At 43.7% G+C, this 15,373-nt stretch overlaps 1 pseudogene; it reads right to left on the reverse strand.

Moving 5' to 3' along the window:
* Positions 1 to 955: 955 nt before the first annotated feature.
* LOC118366576 (conserved oligomeric Golgi complex subunit 3-like) overlaps positions 956 to 15,373 on the reverse strand; it is a 33,250-nt pseudogene continuing 18,832 nt past the window's right edge.

Below are 15,373 nucleotides of genomic sequence, written 5' to 3' on the forward strand. Positions count from 1 at the left end.
TGTGTGGTCAGGGCTGGATCTTTCTGGTAGGATTTTTGTGCACCTCCTGCTGTCTTCAGGGCTGGAGGCTGGTCCAGGTGGGCTGGAGTAACCTGAGGGCCAAAGTCTTGTCTGGCCAGGTGGGCTGGAGTTTGTCTGGCCAGGTCACTGGAGTAACTCACAGGTCCACTGCGAGGCCTCCTGGTCCAGGTCAGGGCTGGAGTAACAATGCTGTCTGGCCAGGTCAGGGCTGGAGTAACACTGCTGTCTGGCCAGGTCAGGTCAGGGCTGGAATAACACTGCTGTCTGGCCAGGTCAGGCTGGAGTCAGGGGTCAGGGCTGGAAACACTGCTGTCTGGCCAGGTCAGGTCAGGGCTGGAGGCTGTCTGGCCAGGTCAGTAGGGCTGGAGTAACACTGCTGTGGAGTAACACTGCTGTCTGGCCAGGTCCAGGTCTGGCCAGGTCAGGGCTGGAGTAACACTGCTGTCTGGCCAGGTCAGGGCTGGAGTAACATTGTCTGGCCAGGTCAGGGCTGGAGTCTGGTCTGGCCAGGTCAGGGCTGGAGTAACACTGCTGTCTGGCCAGGTCAGGTCAGGGCTGGAGTAACACTGCTGTCTGGCCAGGTCAGGTCAAGGCTAGAGTAACACTGCTGTCTGGCCAGGTCAGGTCAGGTCAGGGCTGGAGTAACACTGCTGTCTGGCCAGGTCAGGGCTGGAGTAACACTGCTGTCTGGCCAGGTCAGGGCTGGAGTAACACTGCTGTCTGGCCAGGTCAGGGCTGGAGTAACACTGCTGTCTAGCCAGGTCAGGGATGGAGTAACATTACTGTCTGGCCAGGTCAGGGCTGGAGTAACACTGCTGTCTGGCCAGGTCAGGTCAGGGCTGGAGTAACACTGCTGTCTGGTCAGGTCAGGTCAGGTCTAGAGTAACACTGCTGTCTGGCCAGGTGGAGTAACACTGCTGGGCTGGAGTAACACTGCTGTCTGGCCAGGTCAGGGCTGGAGTAACACTGCTGTCTGGCCAGGTCAGGTCAGGGCTGGAGTAACACTGCTGTCTGGTCAGGTCAGGTCAGGTCTAGAGTAACACTGCTGTCTGGCCAGGTCAGGGCTGGAGTAACACTGCTGTCTGGCCAGGTCAGGGCTGGAGTAACACTGCTGTCTGGCCAGGTCAGGTCAAGGCTAGAGTAACACTGCTGTCTGGTCAGGCCAGGTCAGGTCAGGTCTAGAGTAACACTGCTGTCAGGCCAGGTCAGGTCGGAGCTCATCATCTTCTATGGACCAGCCCTTCAGGCTACTTATTCACAGACAACAGCAGGTTAATCTGGAGAGAACGAGAACAGACACACAGAGCTAACAACATCCAGCATGACTCAATGTCACTCCAGACGCCACTACACACAGTATAAAATACATTGTGATCCCAATTGGATAACCTGAATAAAAGAAAGTTGATTAAATACACTTGTAAAAAGACCTTGAGATCCAACAGCCATCCTCAGTGCGAGAGTGATGCACCTTGTAATACCATGCCCTTGGTTCTGATTTTGTAGTGTAGCCAGTACAAGACTTGCCTGTTCCATAGAAGAGCAAGCGATGATCTGAAGGTCATCTCCACTGTATGCCTCCTGAATCACGGTGTGCAGTCTCTGAAACCCCTGCTGGATGTTGTTCTGTTGGAGAAAACAGCACGCTAGCCAGAGAGCTGCTGGAGAGAAATTACACCCCCACCGGTCCCCTTTGTATCCTAGTTGCCATGTCAACGCCATTGTTGTGCACTTAGATTCACTTAGATTAGCACTTAGCCGTACACAAAGAGCCACAATAATTACTGAACAATGATTTCTCTTTAACAAGCAAGATCGAGGCTGAAAATGGTAACTGAGCATTGCTCAGCCTCAGCGACCTGCTGAAAACGTCTATTTGTTTTGTAGGAGTGTACCAAAACCATCATGAGATCCCAAACAGGGTTAGCCTGGCTCCAAATCTGTTTGTGCTGTATTGTCATTTTTTGTCAGGAAAGCGCAAACCGATTTGGGACCAGGCTACTACAGGGTTTTTAAAAGGAGAATATGAGTTTCAATTCCTCCAGCGTGTAACAGACACCCACCCGAACAGGCTTGAAGAGGATAAACTCTGTGTCTCCGTTGGCCCGGTACAAGGACATGCTTTGTAACGTGCTTGGCAGCTTGCTCTTCATCACCCGGAAGGTAGGCATCACTATGTCGTTGATCTTGGCTAAAAGGGGAGGCACAGAAAGTCATTTTCCAGTTCCATGCCTTCCTTCCACCACATGATTTAGAGGTTCCACTGAAATATGATGCTACTGTTTCTTCCCCGGCTGTTATCCAAGGTTGTTGAGAGAGGTTGTGGGTGGGACCTCCTTGGATCACCATGGTCTTCAGAGTGGACACGTTAAACAACACAAAGCCTCACACAAGGACAACATGAGTAATCTCACACCTGCCAACCTTGAAGAATTTTGATGAGTACCACCTCAGTGCGGCGGTGGAACCCCCCCCACATTGTTCAAATCATAGGGAAATGCACATTTGTTGCCTAATAAGGATGTTGGCAGAAGGCTGCCAGGGTAGGAATGGTAAGCTATAGACTGTTAGGAGTACTTGGTAATTGGCTGCTCTTCAATCGCTAACTAGAAATGTTTTTAAATGTACAATCGGGGCTGTCCGTAGGAGTTTCTAACAAGGTGATGCTGATGTATGCCTAAGGCTGGGTAGGGGGATGTCTGGAGGGGTGTCAGCCAACTTCCCCCTCAGAATGTAACTATTTGTTTTTAAAAACCTATAACTGCTGTTTCCTGAAACCTACTGCAGAGTCTTAAATTATATCAAACAAAGTAGCCAACGCAGAAGTCAGGTGTTTGATCGTTAATAAAATTGAGGTTGACACTTTTAATGACACTTTTACATTTTCTAGGTGAAATTTGGGGAGGGGGGTAATGATCATTGTAATTAATAGGTGTCTTTATGTGGATAGTCTAGTGACAATGTAAACTGTTTTAATTGTATAGTAGTCTAGCATACTGTGAACTGTTTGGAATATGAAACAAGTGAACTAGGCCTATATGAGTTTGTATCAGATCACCATCCTTCACCTCATCCATCAAGTTAGGTCTGACTACTAGGCTACCAATCATTCAACATGCCTTGTTTTCATTGGTGAACTGCCTTATGACAGCATGAGCAACCTACTGTTAATTAACATACAGTACAGCTTACAGTGCCTTCAGAAAGTACATACAGTGCCTTGCGAAAGTATTCGGCCCCCTTGAACTTTGCGACCTTTTGCCACATTTCAGGCTTCAAACATAAAGATATAAAACTGTATTTTTTTGTGAAGAATCAACAACAAGTGGGACACAATCATGAAGTGGAACGACATTTATTGGATATTTCAAGAAAATTATTCAAAATTATTCAGCCCCCTTAAGTTAATACTTTGTAGCGCCACCTTTTGCTGCGATTACAGCTGTAAGTCGCTTGGGGTATGTCTCTATCAGTTTTGCTGAAAAAATGAAAATAAAACATATCTTTTGATTAAATAAGTATTCAACCCCCTGAGTTAATACATGTTAGAATTACAGATGTGAGTCTTTCTGGGTATGTCTCTATGAGCCTCGCATACCTGGATTGTACAATATTAGCCCATTATTCTTTTACAAATTCTCAAAGCTCTGTCAAGTTGATCATTGCTAGACAGCCATTTTCAAGTCTTGCTATAGAGTTACAAGACGATTTAGGTTATTGCGTTTTAGGTTATTGTCCTGCTGAAAGGTGGATTTGTCTCCCAGTGTCTGGTGGAAAGCAGACTGAACCAGGTTTTCCTCTATAATTTTGCCTTTGCTTGGCTCTATTAAATTTATTTTTATTTAAAAAAAACTCCCTAGTCCTTGATGATGAAAGGCATACCCATAACATGATGCAGCCACCACCATGCTTGAAAACATGAGGAGTGGTACTCAGTGATGAGCTGTGTTGGATTTGCCTAAAACAATAGTGCTTCGTAATCAGGACAAAAAGTTAATTTCTTTGCCACATTTTTTGCCGTTTTACTTTAGTGCCTAATAGCAAATGCATGTTTTGGAATATTTTTATTATGTAAAGGCTTCATTCTTTTTGACTCAGTCATTTAGGTTATTATTGTGGAGTAACTAAACTCATGAATACCTTACTGCAAATAGCCATTAGAATGACATTAGATACACATTGAACAAAATAAAGTCATGCCTTGTATCTGGCTACCAACTTGTGCCAGAACTCTATTTCCACAAGGGGGAAATGCATGTATCAATCAATAGACTATGAAATGGCTTACTTCACCATTGCTTTAAAAAAAACTCAGCAAAAATTAAAAGTCCCTTTTACAAGACTCTCTTTCAAAGATAATTCGTAAAAATCCAAATAACTTCACAGATCTTCGTTGTAAAGACTTTAAACACTGTTTCCCATGCTTGTTCAGTGAACCATAAACAATTAATGAACATGCACCTGTGGAACGGTTGTTAAGACACTAACAGCTTACAGAGGTAGGCAATTAAAGGTCTCAGTTATGAAAACTTAGGACACTAAAGAGGCCTTTCCACTGACTCGGAAAAACACCAAAAGAAAGATGCCCAGGGTCCCTGCTCATCTGTGTGAACGTGCCTTATGCATGCTGCAAGGAGGCATGAGGACTGCAAATGTGGCCAGGGCAATACATTGCACTGTCTGTACTGTGAGACGCCTAACACAGTGCTACAGGGAGACAGGATGGACAGCTGATCGTCCTCGCAGTGGCAAACCACGTGTAACAACACCTGCACAGGATCGGTACATCCGAACATCACACCTGTGGGACAGGTACAGGATGGTAACAACAACAACTGCCTGAGTTACACCAGGAACGCACAATCCCTCCATCAGTGCTCAGACTGTCCGCAATAGGCTGAGAGAGGCTGGACTGAGGGCTTGTAGGCCTGTTGTAAGGCAGGCCTGTTTGTAAGGCAGGTCCTCACCAGACATCACCGGCAACAACGCCATCTATGGGCACAAACCCACCGTCGCTGGACCAGACGGGACTGGCAAAAAGTGCTCTTCACTGACGAGTCGTGGTTTTGTCTCACTAGCGGTGAGTCGGATTCACGTTTTTCTTCTAAGGAATGAGCGTTACACCGAGGCCTGTACTCTGGAGTGGGATCGATTTGGAGGTGGAGGGTCAGTCTGGGGTGGTGTGTCACAGCATCATCGGACTGACCTTGTAGTCATTGCAGGCAATCTCAAAGCTGTGCATTACAGGGAAGATATCCTCCTCCCTCATGTGGTACCCTTTCTGCAGGCTCATCCTGACATGACCCTCCAGCATGACAATGCCACCAGCCATACTGCTTGTTCTGTGCGTGATTTCCTGCAAGACAGGAATGTCAGTGTTCTGTCGTGGCCAACGAAGAGCCCGGATCTCAATCCCATTGAGCACATCTGGGACCTGTTGGATCGGAGGGTGATGGCTAGGGCCATTCCCCCCAGGAATGTCTGGGAACTTGCAGATGCCTTGGTGGAAGAGTGGGGTAACATCTCACAGCAAGAACTGGCAAATCTGGTGCAGTCCATGAGGAGGAGATGCACTGCAGTACTTAATGCAGCTGGTGGCCACACCAGATACTGACTGTTACTCTTGAACCCCCTTTGTTCAGGGACACACATTATTCAATTTATGTTAGTCACATGTCTGTGGAACTTGTTCAGTTTGTCTCAGTTGTTGAATCTTATGTTCATACAAATATTTACACGTGAGAGGACGTTTCTTTTTTTGCTGAGTTTACAATGTAGTTGATCTAACCTCAGGTTTCTCTATTCACAGCCATTTAAAAAGATGCACTGTGCAGAAATCCATAACCCAAAATATTTTATTTTCAGCTGGTGTACAAAACCGAACGTAAAAGACGCAAAAACTAAACTTAAGGCCGGGAAGCATAGAAATTGCGCACATAGAACAGATCTACTGCTTCTTAGACTTGCTTTCAATGGGAATGACAATGTACAGTCCTATGTGGATTTGGTCGGGTTGCCCCAAAATGTGACATATTGCTGCTTTAACTCTAAGTGTTTTAAAGTCACCACTGGCCTCATGCTGAAATCCCCAAGTAGTTTCCTTCCTCTCCGGCAACTGAGTTAGGAGGATGCCTGTATCTTTGTAGTGACTGGTTGTATTGATACACCATCCAAAGTGTACAGTGCAGTCGGAAAGTATTCAGACCCCTTGACTATTACCACATTTTATTACGTTACAGCCTTATTCTAAAATTGATTAAATTAAAACAATCCTCAATCTACACACAATACCCCATAATGACAAAGCGAGAACAGGTTTAGAAATTTTAGCAAATTTCTACATAAAAAAAAAAGATAATACCTTATTTACATAAACATTCAGACCAACTGCTATGAGACTCGAAATTGAGTGCAGGTGCATCCTGTTTCCATTGATCATCCTTGAGATGTTACAACTTCTTTGGAGTTCACCTGTGGTAAATTCAATTGATGACATAATTTGGAAAGGACCACACCAGTCTGTATAAGGTCCCACAGTTGACAGCGCATGTCAGAGCCAAAAACTCTCAGACCATGAGAAACAAGATTCTCTGGTCTGATGAAACCAAGATTGAACTCTTTAGCTTGAATGCCAAGCGTCACGTCTGGAGGAAACCTGGCACCATCCCTACGGTGAAGCATGGTGGTGGCAGCATCATGCTGTGGGGATGTTTTTCAGCGGCAGGGACTGGGAGACTAGACAGGATTAAGGCAAGATGAATGGAGCAATGTACAGAGAGATCCTTGGTGAAAACCTGCTCCAGAGCGCTCAGGATCTCAGACTGGGGCAAAGGTTCTCCTTCCACCAGGACAACGACCCTAAGTACACATCCAAGACAACGCAGGAGTGGCTTGTCCTTGAATGTCCTTGAGTGGCACAGCCAGAGTCCGGACTTGAACCCAATCGAACATCTCTGGAGAGACCTGAAAAACATACCTGACAGAGCTTGAGAGAATCTGCGGAGAAGAATAGGAGAAACTCCCCAAATACAAGTGCCAAGCTTGTAGTGTCATACCCATAAAGATCCGAGGCCGTAAAGCTTCAACAAAGTACTGAGTAAAAGGTCTGAATACTTAAGTAAATGTGATATATTTTTATAAATTCTTAAAACCTGTTTTTGCTTTGTCATTATGGGGTATTGTGTGAAGATTGATGAGGGAAAATAACAATTTCATCTATTTTAGAATAAGGCTGTAACGTAACAAAATGTGGAAAAAGTCAAGGGGTCTGAATACTTTCCGAATGCACTGTAAATAATAATTTCACCATGCTCAAAGGGATATATATATATATATTATTTTCATCTACCAATAGTTGCCTTTCTTTGTGAGGCATTGAAAAACATCCCTGGTCTGTGTCATTGAATATGTGCTTGAAATTCACTGCTTGAATGAGGGACCTAACAGACAATTCTACGCGTGGGGTAGTCATTCAACAATCATGTTCAACACTATTATTTCAAACAGAGTTAGTCCATGCAGATCATCTGCCTTGGTAAGCACATTCTTACTGCTGAAGTTATTTAGGCTTGCAATAACATAGGGATTGAATACTTGACTCAAGACATTTCAGCTTTAGATGTTTTATTAACTTCTAGAAACATAATTCCACTTTGACATTATGGGGTATTGTGTGTTGGCAAGTGACACAAAATCTAAATCTAATCAATTTTAAATTCAAGCTGTGTGAATACTTTATGAAGACACTTTCTTTCAAGAGGACAGATCAAGAAGTGATTAATGAACATAATTCTACTGTTGTAACAGTCTAAAGCATGAAGCACACAGAGAATCTCACTGCTGATAGACTGGGACTCATCACAGCGTGAGGCCCTTCCTTCTCTTGCAAGAACAAAAAGTGGTACCTGCTGCGTACCAACCCGGTAGCGACGATCGCAATGCTCATCATTGGCCAACAGCTTGACTTTGAGCCAATCAGAGAGTACGAACCCTCCCGTGTGAGAGGCAAAGACATTTAATAAATGAGGGTATTTTCTCCATACATCCGCAGATGAGCCAGTCACACTTCATATGCATTGGCAGCTAGCTAAGTGCGCAAACGCAATGCACACAACACTAAATACTTCCTCCAAACTAGCTAACCAGTGACCTTTCCCCTACACCCAAAATAGTAATTAAAACAGAAGTGGATGGCAGAGAACATGTCTACCGTTTACCCTCACTTCCTGGACAGAACAGAGCCTGAGATATACCGTTTACCCTCACTTCCTGGACAGAACAGAGCCTGAGATATACCGTTTACCCTCACTTCCTGGACAGAACAGAGCCTGAGATATACAGTTTACCCACTCTTCCTGGACAGAACAGAGCCTGAGATATACAGTTTACCCTCACTTCCTGGACAGAACAGAGCCTGAGATATACAGTTTACCCTCACTTCCTGGACAGAACAGAGCCTTAGATATCCAGTTTTAGAAACTTCATCCTGTCAGCATTATATGGCAACACTGGAATATTTATAGAGCACAGGGCTGCGGGCCAGAAGGTTGTGGGTTCATAGACCACCCTGGACAGGAGTAGGGGTGGAAAGATCTCCTTTATAGTAAAAGCATAGCATGAATCTATCATCATGTTTGCAGGTCTGAAAAAAAATAAAGGCCTTTAACAAAAATGTCATGCAATTCTTCGTAATTTTACACATTAGTAGAATCTTTTTTAATAATACCACACAAATTCCAGGCTAAGAACGGACAGAGAGATAGGCCTATGTGTTCATCTGACAGGCTAAGAACGGACAGAGAGATAGGCCTATGTGTTCATCTGACAGGCTAAGAACGGACAGAGAGATAGGCCTATGTGTTCATCTGACAGGCTAAGAATGGACAGAGAGATAGGCCTATGTGTTCATCTGACAGGCTAAGAATGGACAGAGAGATAGGCCTATGTGTTCATCTGACAGGCTAAGAATGGACAGAGAGATAGGCCTATGTGTTCATCTGACAGGCTAAGAATGGACAGAGAGATAGGCCTATGTGTTCATCTGACAGGCTAAGAATGGACAGAGAGATAGGCCTATGTGTTCATCTGACAGGCTAAGAACGGACAGAGAGATAGGCCTATGTGTTCATCTGACAGGCTAAGAATGGACAGAGAGATAGGCCTATGTGTTCATCTGACAGGCTAAGAAGATGGGCCTATGGACAGAGAGATAGGCCTATGTGTTCATCTGGCTAAGAACGGACAGGCTAAGAATGGACAGAGAGATAGGCCTATGTGTTCATCTGACAGGCTAAGAACGGACAGAGAGATAGGCCTATGTGTTCATCTGACAGGCTAAGAATGGACAGAGAGATAGGCCTATGTGTTCATCTGACAGGCTAAGAAGGCGGACAGAGAGATAGGCCTATGTGTTCATCTGACAGGCTAAGAATGGACAGAGAGATAGGCCTATGTGTTCATCTGACAGGCTAAGAATGGACAGAGAGATAGGTTCATCTGACCTATGTGTGTCATCTGACAGGCTAAGAATGGACAGAGAGATAGGCCTATGTGTTCATCTGACAGGCTAAGAATGGACAGAGAGATAGGCCTATGTGTTCATCTGACAGGCTAAGAACGGACAGAGAGATGGGCCTATGTGTTCATCTGACAGGCTAAGAATGGACAGAGAGATAGGCCTATGTGTTCATCTGACAGGCTAAGAACGGACAGAGAGATAGGCCTATGTGTTCATCTGACAGGCTAAGAACGGACAGAGAGATAGGCCTATGTGTTCATCTGACAGGCTAAGAATGGACAGAGAGATAGGCCTATGTGTTCATCTGACAGGCTAAGAACGGACAGAGAGATAGGCCTATGTGTTCATCTGACAGGCTAAGAACGGACAGAGAGATAGGCCTATGTGTTCATCTGACAGGCTAAGAACGGACAGAGAGATAGGCCTATGTGTTCATCTGACAGGCTAAGAACGGACAGAGAGATAGGCCTATGTGTTCATTTGACAGGCTAAGAATGGACATGTTCATCTTATCCTATTTCTCCAATACCAAATCAGTGCATCTTGTTTGCAAATAATTGAATAATTAGGAATCTGAGCTTGGTACTTTCAAAAGTTAGGTCTACCTGTCCACCACAGACAGAGTAGGTCTACCTGTCCACCACAGACAGAGTAGGTCTACCTGTCCACCCCAGACAGAGTAGGTCTACCTGTCCACCCCAGACAGAGTAGGTCTACCTGTCCACCACAGACACAGAAGGTCTACTGACACAGGCAAATGTAATCTTTAACTGCTGGCTACTCTTGGTCCGTGGCTTAACCCAACGAGAGAAGGTCAAAGCTGTCTGGGTTTAAACATCTTCTATTGTACAGAAAGTGAATAGCTTAACAAATTTACAGTGACAGAATTACATTTCCACGCAAAAGACATTTTTTGGTCTACCTTGGCTATAGAAGATTGTAGCTCAGCCTCTTAATGTCAAAGAAACTAAAACAATGATGTTCCCATAATGCATCAGTCACGTCTTTCCCAGGTATTTTACAGCTTGTTTCTAGCATAAAGCATCACAGACCAAAAACGCTATTATAGATCACTTTATATAATTGGATCCGTAAGCTAACAAATCAAATGTATTTATAAAGCCCTTCTTACATCAGCTGATATCTCAAAGTGCTGTACAGAAACCCAGCCTAAAACCCCAAACAGCAAGCAATGCAGGTGTTAGAAGCATGGTGGCTAGGAAAATTCCCTAGAAAGGCTGGAACCTAGAAAGAAACCTAGAGAGGAACCAGGCTCTGAGGGGTGACCAGTCCTCTTCTGGTTGTGCCGGGTGGAGATTATAAGAGTACACGGCCATTAAGGCCAGATTGTTCTTCAAGATGTTCAAACATTCATAGATGACCAACAGGGTGAAATAACAAATCACAGTGGATATACAGTGGGGCAAAAAAGTCAGCCACGAATTGTGCAAGTTCTCCCACTTAAAAAGATGAGAGAGGCCTGTAAAATACTTATTTTTCACCATAATTAGCAAATACATTCATTAAAAATCCTACAATGTGATTTTCTGGATTTGTTTTCTCATTTTGTCTGTCATAGTTGAAGTGTACCTATGATGAAAATTACAGGCCTCTCTCATATTTTTAAGTGGGAGAACTTGCACAATTGGTGGCTGACTAAATACTTTTTTGCCCCACTGTAGCTGGTTTGTAGCATAATGCATCACCGATCAAAGCGCTGTTATAAATTACTTGATATCATTCAAATCGGTTTTATTTTCTTCAAAATCTTGCTAACAAAAGGGTAGACCTGCATTTAAAAAATATATATATTTAATAAAATGAAGGACTAAGGCCTCTCTCAATTCGAGTCTTGGTTTTAACATAACAGCCCTTAACTGACACGGAGGGAGTCTTTTTAAAGTAGGCATGGTGGGAGGAGGAATTGACTGACAAATCTATGGATATAGTTGTCTATAGCCTAATTTCATCAGTCAAACAGAAATTGGCTCCAACACAAAGCCCATTTTGGTGTTAGTAAAGTCTAATTAAAATGAAGACGGTTCAAATTAATGTCTTCTGGAATTTGCCTACTTTCAGCACCATGTACTGTCGATTTCTGATTGGTTGTGCCCCGGCTGCTGCTTCAAGTAAATCACTAGAGTCTGGCTTATTCACAATAATATCAATAACTCTGATAAATACATCGTGGGAAAGAAACACATTGTTTGTATTAAAATCAAATCATAGCAAGCTATCAAAGTTGACCTCCTGTCCTCCTTCTCAAACTGAACAGAACATAGGCTATACGCTAATCTGCGTAGAAGACACAGAATTTGGGGGAATTAGACCTAATGCATTTTTTCTTTGACTCCTGAACTGCCAACGTACAGTAGGTCCTACACACCACAGCCACTGGTTAGGCAGCACACAACGTTTTTGATCGGCAAGAGCAGAGCAGGCCGGCGCTCAGGGTTGGAATATCCATTGCAGTGTGTAATGCAGCCTAGTTTTATTTACACCATCCCAGCAGCCATCTTAGAAATACAACTTTGCTCTGTGCTTCTCCAATCACGCGCTTCGTAGCTTGTAGCCTATAAATCATTTGATTGAGACCACACTGAATAGCCAAAGGCGCACTTGATATTTCGCGCCCAGCAGAGAATCAGAGACGGGGGCGGCATCGATATACACTGAGGGTACAATTATTATTATAGTTCGTAAAAAAAAAAAATGTAACCTTCATTTAAAACTAGGCAGGTCAGTTAACAACAAATTCGTTTTTACAATGACGGCCTACCCCAGCCACACCTGGACGACGCTGGGCCAATTGTGCGCCGCCCTGTGGGACTCCCAATCACGGCCAGATGTGATACAGCCTGGATTCCAACCAGGGAGACGCCTCTTGCACTGAACTGCATTGCCTTACACCGCAGCGCCACTCGGGAGCGCAACTGCTCTTTCCATGACATAGACTGACCAGGTGAATCCAGGTGAAAGCTATGATCCCTTATTAATGTCACTTGTTAAATCCACTTCAATTCAGTGTAGATGAAGGGGAGGAGACGTGTTAAAGATGGATTTATAAGCCTTGAGACAATTGAGACATGTATTGTATATTTGCCATTCAGAGGGTGAATGGGCAAGACAAAATATTGAAGTGCCTTTGAACGGGGTATGGTTCTGTAGTAGGTGCCAGGGGCACCGGTGTCGAAAACTACAACACTGCTGGGTTTCAAGCTTAACAGTTTCGTGTGTGTATCAAGAATGGTCCACCACCTAAAGGACATCCAGCCAACTTGACAAAACTATGGGAATATCGGCCAGCATCCCTGTGGAACACTTTCAACATCTTGTAGAGAGAGTCCAGTTCTCTGTAACAATTGTTACAGTCATATTATTTCACTGTATCACAATTCCAGTGGGTCAGAAGTTTACATACATTAAGTTGACTGTGCCTTTAAACAGCTTGGAACATTTCAGAAAATGATGTCATGGCTTTAGAAGCTTCTGATAGGCTAATTTACATAATTTGAGTCAATTGGAGGTGTACCTGTGGATGTATTTCAAGGCCTACCTTAAAAATCAGTGTTCTTTGCTTGACATCATGGGAACATCAAAAGAAATCAGCCAAGACCGCAGAATTTTTTTTGTAGACCTCCATAAGTCTGGTTCAACGCCCGAAGGTACCACGTTCATCTGTACAAACACTAGTACGCAAGTATTTTTAAAAATGTTTTTATTTTTAAGTTGACTGAGAACACTTTCTCATTTAAAGCAATGACCTGGGGAATAGTTACAGGGGAGAGGAGGGGGATGAATGAGCCAATTGTAAACTGTGGATTATTAGGTGACCGTGATGGTTTGAGGGCCAGATTGGGAATTTAGCCAGGACACGGGGTTAACACCCCTACTCTTACGATAAGTGCCATGGGATCTTTAATGACCTCAGAGAGTCAGGACACCTGTTTAACGTCCCATCCGAAAGAATGCACCTACACAGGGCAATGTCCCCAATCACTGACACGGAGGGAGGCTATTTAAACACCATGTGACCACGCAGCCTTCATACCGCTCAGGAAGGAGACGGGTTCTGTCTCCTAGAGATGAACGTACTTTGGTGTGAAAAGTGCAAATCAATCCAAGAACAACAGCAAAGGACCTTGTGAAGATGCTGGAGGAAACAGGTACAAAAGTATCTGTATCCACAGTAAAACAAGTCCTATATCAACCTGACCTGAAATGCCGCTCAGCAAGGAAGAAGCCACTGCTCCAAAACCGCCATAAAAAAGCCAGACTACGGTTTGCAACTGCACATGGGGACAAAGATTGTACTTTTTGGAGAAATGTCCTCTGGTCTGATGAAACAAAAATAGAACTGTTTGGCCATAATGACCATCGTTATGTTTGGAGGAAAAGGGGGGATGCTTGGCAGGCCGAAGAACACCATCCCAACCGTGAAGCACGGGGGTGGAAGCATCATGTTGTGCAGTCAGAGCCCCAGGCTACGTCTGCCTGTCCTCTCCTCGGTCTGACTTACACGTTACCTTGGTGGGGGTCTACGTCCTTCTCCCAGTCAATGTAGTGTTCTTTTATCTCAGGTGATCCCTAAGGTCCAACAGAGACAGAGAGACAGAGTTTAGTTACTTGTACAGGGCATTGGCCAATTAATTGGGGCCGATTTCAAGTTTTCATAACAATCGGTAATCAGCACTTTTGGCCGCCGATTATGGCGCTCCATTGCACTCCACGAGGAGACTGCGTGGCAGGCTGACCACCTCATACGCGACTGCAGCAAGGAGCCAAGATAAGTTGCTAGCTAGCATTAAACTTATCCAGCAACTTATCTTATAAAAAAAACAATCAAACTACACATGGTTGATGATATTACTAGTTTAACTAGCTTGTCCTGCGTTGCAAATAATCAACGTGGTGCCTTTCATTTTATCATCGAATCACAGCCTACTTCGCCAAACGGGTGATGATTTAATAAGCGTATTCTCAAAAAAAACACTGTCGTTGCACCAATGTACCGAACCATAAACATCAATGCCTTTCTTAAAATCAATACACAAGTATATTTTTTTAAACCTGCATATTTAGCCCGTAAGCAATATTAACTTGGGAAATTGTGTCACTTCTTTTGCGTTCTGTGCAAACAGAGCCAGGGTATATGCAGCAGTTTGGGCCACCTGGCTTGTTTAAAACTATGTAAAGACCATTTCTTCCTAACAAAGACCGTAATTCATTTGCCCGAATTTTACATAATTATGACATAACATTGAAGGTTGTGCAATGTAACAGCAATATTTAGACCTATGGATGCCACCTGCTCGATAAAATACGGAACGGTTCCTTATTTCACTAAAGATTTTGTTTTCGAAACGATAGTTTCCAGCAGCTCTTCGCAATGCTTGAAGCACAGCGCTGTTAATGACATCAAGCCTATCAACTCCCGAGATTAAGCTGACAATACTATAGTGCCTATAAGAACTTCCTATAGTCAAAGGAAAAAGGAAATACAAATGGTATAGAGAGAAATAGTCCTAATAATTCCTATAATAACTACAACTGGGAATATAGAAGACTCATGTTAAAGGGAACCATCAGCTTTCACATGTTCTTATGTTCTGAACAAGGAAGTTAAACGTTAGCTTTCTTACATGGCACATATTGCACTTTTACTTTCTTCTCCAACACTGTGTTTTTGCATTACTTAAACCAAATTGAACATGTTTCATTATTAATTTGAGACCAAATGGATTTTTATTTATGTATTATATTATTAAAAGTTAGTTAGTTACTAGTAACTGGTATTGCAGATGAGGTCCAACAGTTTAGTAACTAACTAACCTA

Source organism: Oncorhynchus keta, chromosome 34 (assembly GCF_023373465.1).
Source record: "Oncorhynchus keta strain PuntledgeMale-10-30-2019 chromosome 34, Oket_V2, whole genome shotgun sequence".
Taxonomy (NCBI): domain Eukaryota; kingdom Metazoa; phylum Chordata; class Actinopteri; order Salmoniformes; family Salmonidae; genus Oncorhynchus; species Oncorhynchus keta.